Raw genomic sequence first — 8,930 nt, 5'->3', positions numbered from 1 at the left:
AGGGTTGATAGTGCTTAGCAGCGACTAACCCCTAGCCTAGAGGTCGAGTGCGCGTCTATGTGTTTCTTTTCTGTCCTCCTTTGGTTCGCAGGGCACATGAGCACTTCCGCTGAGCTACTTGGAAGAAAGGAAACGGACCGGCGTCCTGACCCCGACAAACCAGAGTTGCCGGGGGCTGCAAGCACAAGGATCCAACCGCGGCAAGACAAGGTTGCCGGGGGCTGCAGGTCCAGATAAGTCTTTCATCCTCTATCATGCATTTCGGAACAGAACTGGGATATGTGAAACCTCGTTTTATTTCTAGGCCACCGTGCTCCCCTTTTCTATACCCAAGGATTATGTCCTGGGCCCGGATTTGGTTGTAGTCGCGGTGGCAAGGAAGTAGAACGAGGAGCCTAAGCCCGCTTCATCCCTGCCTCCGCCAAGGGCGCGAGAATGGTCGAGCGAAGTGGGGGGATGGCAAGGCCTGTAGCCGGGTGAAAACCTTTATCTTAAAATTGTAACAAGGATTTGCTCCTTGTCGCGGGGTCTACCCAGGAACGAAAAACCCGGCAAACATCCCTTTTTCTTTAAAAGCATCCCACACAGGTACAGTCCGTACGGAATGAAAAACATGAACAAGGGGGATTACAAGCTTTAAATTTAACAAGGCCCGAAGGCTTACAGATTAAAAAAGAGATAAGATGCCCGTGATCCCTTTCTTGTCCCTCTCCTCAGGAGGCAGGTCAAGGAGGCGAAAGGGCAAAAGGGGCGCCTAGGCGAGCTACGAGCAGCAGAAAGCACCAAGAGAACACCTCGGTGGCCGCCCACGGGTGGGCTGGTGATGACGGTGCCGCGAAAGGAGTTGGAAGACAAGGCGGCAGGACCGGCAATACGCGATGAAGGTGTCGGTGCCCACGTACTCCGAGTTGATAGCCTTGCCGCCCGCCCTCTTCCTGTTCCGCAACCTCCCAACGCCAGCCGCCCAAGGAGACGACCCCGAGAAGTTCAAGGAGCTGGCCCACCCCCGGCAAAACTCTGTCGGAGGAGCGGCCAGGTGCAGATGCTGCTGTTGCCGCACCCGCCAAGGCGTGGGGCATCCGACGCTTAGTTGGACTCGTCCCCGTCATCTGCCCCGCTGTCCTCCTCATCACTTTCGCTCGAGGAAGAGCTTCCATCGCCAGAATCTTCGTCGGATGAGCTCTCCACGCAGCACTTCAGGCGAGTCCCGAAGTCTCCGAAGACCTTGACGGAGAGCAGGCCGTCCTCAGGCTATGGATGCGAGCGAACATCTTCCATCCACGACGGAGGTATATGACCCGAGGAGCTGGGAAGTCGACGTCGACCCACGTGCCCCCATTCCCACAGCCCCTCATGTGCAATCTGAGGGATTGGGGCGGGTCACGCTCCATCTCCCGAGCAAACGGGGCGGGAAGACGAAGACGGCGACGCGGAGGCCGGCGCAGACTGATGAAGAACTCGCGGGGCTTGTCTCTAACAGGTCCTTCCATCGGAAAAGGCATCATTGGCGGGGGCGAAGCCGGCGCGCCGCCCCGTCCTCCTCTTGCCCGAGCACTATGACCTCCGCCCCGGCCTCGCCCCCCCCCCCTTCCACACGCGGCCGGTTCCACCACCGCGGGCTCAGGAGGGGGAGGGACGCGCGGTCGAGCGGCGACCCTCGCTGCCATTGACGAAGGACCAGGATTCCCTTTCTCCATGGCGAGTGAAAGGAAGAAGTAGAAGCAGGAGGAGATAGATGACAGAAGAGTGCGGGATGCCATTCCCCCCTTCCCCCTGCATATAAAGGGGCGGGGTCGGGGCTTGGCCGCCCCGCTCGGCCAATCCAGCCACCAGAGGCGCGTGGAATCGAGACCGACCCGCTGCCTCAACCAGCGACGGCCCGGTTTACCACCTCCACCGCTTGCCACCCCAAGCGCATGGAGGACGCGTGGCAAACGTGCAGAATCGAGCGGACGGGTGAAGCGACCTCTCCCCACCTCGTGATCATGGGGTGTGGACGCCTTGGAGACCGCAACCCGGCCCCGCGCAGTAAATAAGCCGTGCCTCCACGCCTCCCTCCCTTCATGGGGAAGGTGCGAGCTGACCATTTACTGTGATGTGACGCATGCGTGCAGGAACCGCCCCAACAACGTGTCGCGCTTATGTGTGGCCCAGGCCCGGGGGCTCCTGTCGGTGTACAAAAGGAGGGGCGCACTTTTGTACCCCTTTACCTGTGCACGGGCAGTCGGAGCCGCGCCCACGGTCACACCAAGCAGGACAGGGGAGGGGAGCCAAGGTAAGACCGAAGCCCAAGATAATTAGAGCAATGCCAAGTCCAAGAACACAAAGTGCAGAGGGACGAAGCAGGTTCCCCGGCAAGACCCTTGCCGGGGCAGCTCGCGCCACACCAACAGAGCGAGCCACCCTTGAGCCCACGGTCTCCAACATCACGTTGGGCCAAGGCTCGGGAGGCACCTCCATGGTGGCATGCAGATCTTTGTGAAGACAAGGAACACTCAAGATCAGATGAGGATTAGAAGACGACGATCCTCAGCAGGATCCTTGCCGAGGAAGGCCACCAGACCCCCGGCAAGGTCCTTGCCGGGGACGACAGCGCGCCACGGCAAGACCCTTGCCGGGCCACCCGGCAAGGCCCTCACCGAAGACGCCAGCAGGGCCACTACCAGGCCCGCACCAACCAAGTCTCCACCACCGTTCACATGCGGCTGCCAGCCCAACCACCTGGGCGGGCACCTGCGTGGCACACATGCAGCTCCCAGGCCAACTCATCAAACGCCTGCGTGGGGGCATGCATATCTTTGTGGAGGCTCCACCACCGCGCCACCTCAGCTGCCTGCCTGCCTATGTGGCACCGCATGCGTCGCTAGCCAGGGCGCGTGTCGAAGCAAGGAGCGGCGACGGACGGGACGGGCCTTGCCCCCGTCCCCGATAAAGCAAGGGGACACATAAGATACGCATTAAATGCGTCTTGTCCTGTAATACGAGTGATAAGCTCATAGCACTGTGCGCCTTTCCACCTCCTGTGCGCCACTGTGGCAGCCCCTTTCGACTATAAAAGGAGGCCCATGGCATACTGGAGAAGGATTCGGCTCTTTCGAACCACACACTCACCACAACTAGTTCGAGAGCTCAAGAACTCTCTGAAATACACCCACCAAAGCAGGACTAGGGTTTTACGCATCCTCGCGGCCCGAACCTGGGTAAACAATCCTTGTGCTGGATACTAATCCTGGTCTTCTCGCAACCCCGCGCCCTGGCAACCGTAGTAGGGATTCTTGTGATCCCATAGGTGTCGTTCCACACCGACACTGAGCATAACTAATTTAAAAAAATTGAAAAATATGAAACCTACGCCATTCGTCGTTTTATAAGACACACTAACAAGGAAAAATACTAAACTTGGTCTATGGTCATTTTCAGGAGAAAACCCTAGCTGGCACGATCGAGGTCAAATGAGCACCATTAATTTAAAAAAAAATATAAAGCCTGCGCACAATGTTGTCTTATGTGACATGTTACCAACCAAAAATCATAAACTTGGTCTATGGTCATTTTCATGAGAAAACCATCACACATATGAGCTATCACCTACAAGCTTTCATAGAGTTCAAGGAGATGAGGTAGGGTTACCTTCTGTTTTTGAAAAATTTTAAAAAATCAAAAAAATCAACAAAGCTTTATTTCGAAGTGAATATGAAGGATCTGAACTTAGTTTTCCATTTTCAAATTTTAAACATGTTTTAATAGTTTTTATATTAAAGCATATCTTTTCAAAATAAATTTTAAAAATATGAAGATTAATTCAAAAAATAGTGAGACTTCGAATCTACACTATATAGATTGACTAGGTGTTAATAAAAAAACATTTGGCTCATTTGGAGTAGGTCCAAAAACTTGATTACAAATGGGTTGTTTACCCTAGCTTGGGAGCTCATTTGAAGCATATTTCTCAAATTCAAGTTTCTTTGACCTCCTCTAAATCACCTCAAATTTTGCACACATGGTCTCGTACACAAACATAGTTAGTTTGCCAAGGTTTTTTACAGTTTCTTGAATTTATATTGTCCATGAATGTCACTACAAAACATTGGATAATGAAACATGCTGGTGGGAAAAAACATGCATTTGATTTGATTAATAAACATGAGACAAATAACATGTGTGATCAGTGAAGCAACACCGAAACAACATGTGTGATCAGTGAAGGAACACTGAAACAACTTGTGTGATCAGTGAAGCAACACTAAAACAACATGTCTTGTCAGTGAAGCAACACTGAAATAACATGTGTGATCATTGTTGCACCTAAACTCATAGTTCACAACATCTAAACAGAACTAACCATACACCAGAGGCAAATTCAAGGACAGACAAATATATATAGCACAATACATTACTAGCATAATATAGATTCAGTTCAACACACCATAAGTTTACCAAAAGTAACGAGACCCAAAGTAATCCAAAAGATAAAGTTCATCACAGCATCACATCATCACATCACGCCGGAGTCAGGGCCTTCGCAACCGTAGCTTGCTATCCCCTGATCATGTACTCCTCCCCGTGAATCGCTACATCCTCTGCATGAGATAGAAGGTGATCAAAGCGGCCATCATTTTGCTTTGGCTTGTTGGTGTAGTAGGGGCAGTGCCACTTCTTGATCTTGTGGTTGTAGAAGGAAGCAACTCCCTTAGCCTTGATCTTCTGCACCTCCTTGGCTGTGAAGGACGCGACGTAGCCCTTGTACACATCATCTCCAGAATCATACTGCACACATGAATGAATTGCATTAATACATTATAGATTCATATACACCATATCAATGGAACTAAATGAACAATCCAAATTTCAAGTAGGCTTACCTCATATTCTTCATCGTCACTAAACAGTGGATCGTACGGGTCGTACTAGGCCAGCTTCCTCTTTGTCCCCCCCCCCCAACCATCATCCTCTTGAATATACAATTACATCCATCACTAGTAGCCAATTGAAAATTTAGATACACACACATGACACATTGATCATAGGGCCAATATACTCCCAATATAGTATGATCCTATTTGCATTTTCCATTGTCATGCACACACATTGAACCCCAGAGCTAATATAACTACATAGTGTGGACAAATTTATATACTAATGAATCAAATAACTTCTTAATCAATGGATTCCATTTGGGCATATGACATTCAAAACCCCAATCTGAGTAGCATTCAAAAAAATCTAATAGGGACCCAATCTAATAAGCATACATGTCTGTAGCATTAAAACCCCAACATGTGAGCATTAAAAACAAATCTAATAAGCATACATATGTGTAGCATTGAAGCACATCTAATAAACAGATCTATCTAGCATTTTTGCAACGAATTTATCGAACAAACCCTAGTAAAAAAAACCCATCCCCCAATACAGAAAACCCCGGCCCATCCATCAAACCAACTACTCTAACCATCTGAACTATCGTATGAATCCACAATCTAACCAATCGAACTAACTCTACAAGCTAATATCCTAAAGCAAAGCAAGTGCAAATACCTCCTACTCCTCGCCAGGCTGCGCATCGGGGGTATTGGGATGGACTACGCCGCTCGACGCCATCACCTTCTGCAGCACTGAGGCGGAGCCCGCCACCTCCTTCTCCACGTCCACAGCGATTGCGAGCTTCGCCGCACTGCCGTGGATGCAGCCGGCATCCGCGGCCACCGCGCCCTGCAGCTTGACCACATCTCCGGCCGCGACGCCGGCGTCGCCACGAGCTTCGGACATCTCCGGGCAGATGGAGGCGATGAAGGTGAGGAAGAGGGTGCGGTGGGGGAGAGCAAGACAGTGCAGTGGAGGCAGTTGAGGAGAGCGAGACGACGCCGGTGGGGGAGAGAAAGACGATGCAGCAGCGAGTGGGTTTGGGGGAAAACACTGGGGGAAATGGTAGGGGCGATGCGCCGCAAGGTGGTTCCACCTCATTTATATGATGGGACGTTTCGGGCATGTCCCTTGGACACGTGCTACCCCACGACCGCTATCAGTTGCATGCACCCACGTATATGAATACCTGTACGGTCAGCATATGAAACATCTATACGGGTAACGGTCAAAGGTGTACTCAGCCCTACGCGGCCCCACTCGTCAGAGTTAACGGTCAAAGGCATTGACCGGACGGCAACGTACGTTGTAACCTGTTCTGAGGGTTTTGGGCAAGGGAGTGGGAAAAAGTGAGTTGGGGATGAATGAGTACAGCTAAGGAACCAAGGGCACAGAAATAAAAATCCCTTGAATAAATGGTATTTTAAATGTCTTATATGGAGTTTGAATTTGAACCTTGGGTTCAAACCAACTTCATTTACATTGCTGCTAGTAGCATTGGCCCAAATCACAACATGTTGCCATGTCATGATGACGCATCATATTGTGCATTGCCTTGATTGTGTTCCTTCTCTGTTGCCGGTGTTTGTTCCCTCTCGGTAGACGTTTTCCGTTGTTGTGATCGATGTCACTAATGAAGACACAATGCTATCTTCAGAAGTGACAGGTAAGCAAAACCCCCTTTGAGCATTCTGATGCAATTCCACTCTCTTTCTCCTACTCCCTTTTACTACATTAGGACAACAACTATTCGACTGTTACATGTTGTGGTAGTTGAACCCATTCCTCTGCATGACCTATCTTTGCCACAGTAAATAGTTGAAACCCACTCGCATGAATAGGAGCTTTTTGAGGCATGTGCCTACTCATTCATGCTTGCTTGTTATGCCTTCTATGCTTAGAATTGTGTCGGGTCTGATTCATCTGGGATGGATTGGGATGGTGGTGAACATGTCCTACTGTTCAGAGCTAAGTGTGTGAACACGATAAAGGCAGCGATGAAAGGGCATGTAGGAGTACATTGTGGGTTCACTACTGCAGGTTGTTGCTAACGCGACACTACAATCAGAGACACTTCGACAAAACTGTGTGCGATGCCATAATCGCAAACGATGGTTTAAAAAAACCATCAATAAAGGTGCAAAACGTTTGCGATAGAGGATGCATCAAACACAGTTCCGATTAAAGTTGCGTCTGCGATGCTGGGCATATGGTTCAGTTCAATTAACTGTTTGCAATGTGGCAATACAAAAGAAACGGGTAGCTACATGAAGGCGAGCGCGATATACGGCTTACGGTTCACTCGGATGAACTGTTTGAAATTAGGCAAGACAAAAGAAATGGTCAGCCAGATCAAGGTGTGTGCGATAAACGGCATGCGGTTCACTCGGATGAATTGTTTGCGTTGAGACAAGAGAACGAAAACGGTTCAATATATCAAGATGTGTGTGATACGTGGCAAATACGTCTGCAATCAAAAATGTGTGGAAAGACTGATAATAACACAGACGATTGCTTCTAATAAGATGTATGTGATATGCTTTGTCTACACAACATGTATTAGCCATAAGGATGCAAAGAGGCATCCTATATCAGCAAGGACTAGCTGTTCCACCAGTAGCTCATCTAAGAGAACTCTCAAGTTAAGTGTGCTCAGGCTGGAGCATCCATCAGATGGGTGACTGGATGGGAAGTTGTCTTGATGTTAAATTATCTGATGGGATGGGTTATCCTGGTCAAATTAAATTACCTTTGACCTGGATGATCCATCCCATGAGCTAATTTAACCTCGAGGTCCTTGTTTTTATTTATTTTTTATTTTTTAACACATGCTAAAGAAGGTCTACCGCATTACTTTTTGACAATGTGCGATACATGGCATACAGTTGATCCATCCAACCTGTTTGTGATGGAATAAGCCGTGTGTGTTGTGGGCAAACGCTTGGGAGAGATTGGTGTACAAAAAACACTTAGTGTGCAAAAATAGAAAAACAACAACATCCATCTGATTTTGAATGGATGTCTCAGATCCAGCTTGAGGAACATGGTGGAGGGATCTTTTTGTACATAAATATTAGCCAAGGGGTTTTTCATAAAATGCACACAAGCTCCACCAACTCACTTTCATTGAATCTGAGACATCCATTTAATATCCGACGGATGTCACATGTTATTTCTATTTTTGCACACTAGGTGTTGCTTTTACACTAGTCTCTCTCCAAATGCTTGCTAGTATTCAACCGTTCGCGATTGATGAATTCATCACCGACTGGTTCCCTAGCGTGGTCCGTGTTCATCTAATCATCATCTACTTCTTGTGCTAGCTCGATGTTCCTTCTATGCTAAGTTTCCATTAATTGATGGCATTTTATGAACACGCCACCGTTTCCTGCCATTTCCTCACCTGTTTCCCGCCACCCGGTGATATTGTGCATAAACATAGGCAGCACATGATGCACGGAGGTGTCGGTGGGAACGACACCTATGGGATCACTGGAATCCCTTCTGCGGTTGGCGGGCGCGGGGTTGTCAGAAGAGCAGGTCCAGGAGCCAGCACAAAGATCATTTACCCAGGTTCATGCCGCGAGGATGCGTAATACCCTAGTCCTGCTTTGGTGGATGTATTTAGTGTTCTTGAGCTTTCAAACTAGCTACGGTGGCTGCGTAGTTCCAAAGAGCCGAATCCTTCTCCAGTATGCCTGGGTCCTCCTTTTATAGTCGAAAAGGGGTTGCCACAGTGGCACACAGGAGGTGGAAAGGCGTACAGTGCGCGAGCTTATCGCCCGGCATTACGGGCCAAAGTGCATTAAATGCGCTACTTAGGTGTCCATTAGCTTTATCGGGGATGGGAACGAGGCCCGTCCCGTCCGTCGCCGCTCCATCTCACTTCGACACACGCCCAGGCCAGTGATGCGTGCGGTGCCATGTAGGCAGGCAGGCTGCTGAGTTGGCGCGGTGGCAGGGTCTTCACGAAGATCTGCATGCCACCACACAGGTGCTTGCTGAGTCGGTCTGGAAGCCACGTGTTACCAGGCAGGTGCTTGCCCAGCTGGTTGGGCTGGCAGCTG

This window comes from Triticum aestivum, chromosome 4D (genome assembly GCF_018294505.1).
Source record: "Triticum aestivum cultivar Chinese Spring chromosome 4D, IWGSC CS RefSeq v2.1, whole genome shotgun sequence".
NCBI lineage: Eukaryota > Viridiplantae > Streptophyta > Magnoliopsida > Poales > Poaceae > Triticum > Triticum aestivum.
Note: the sequence above shows the minus strand (reverse complement) of the source record.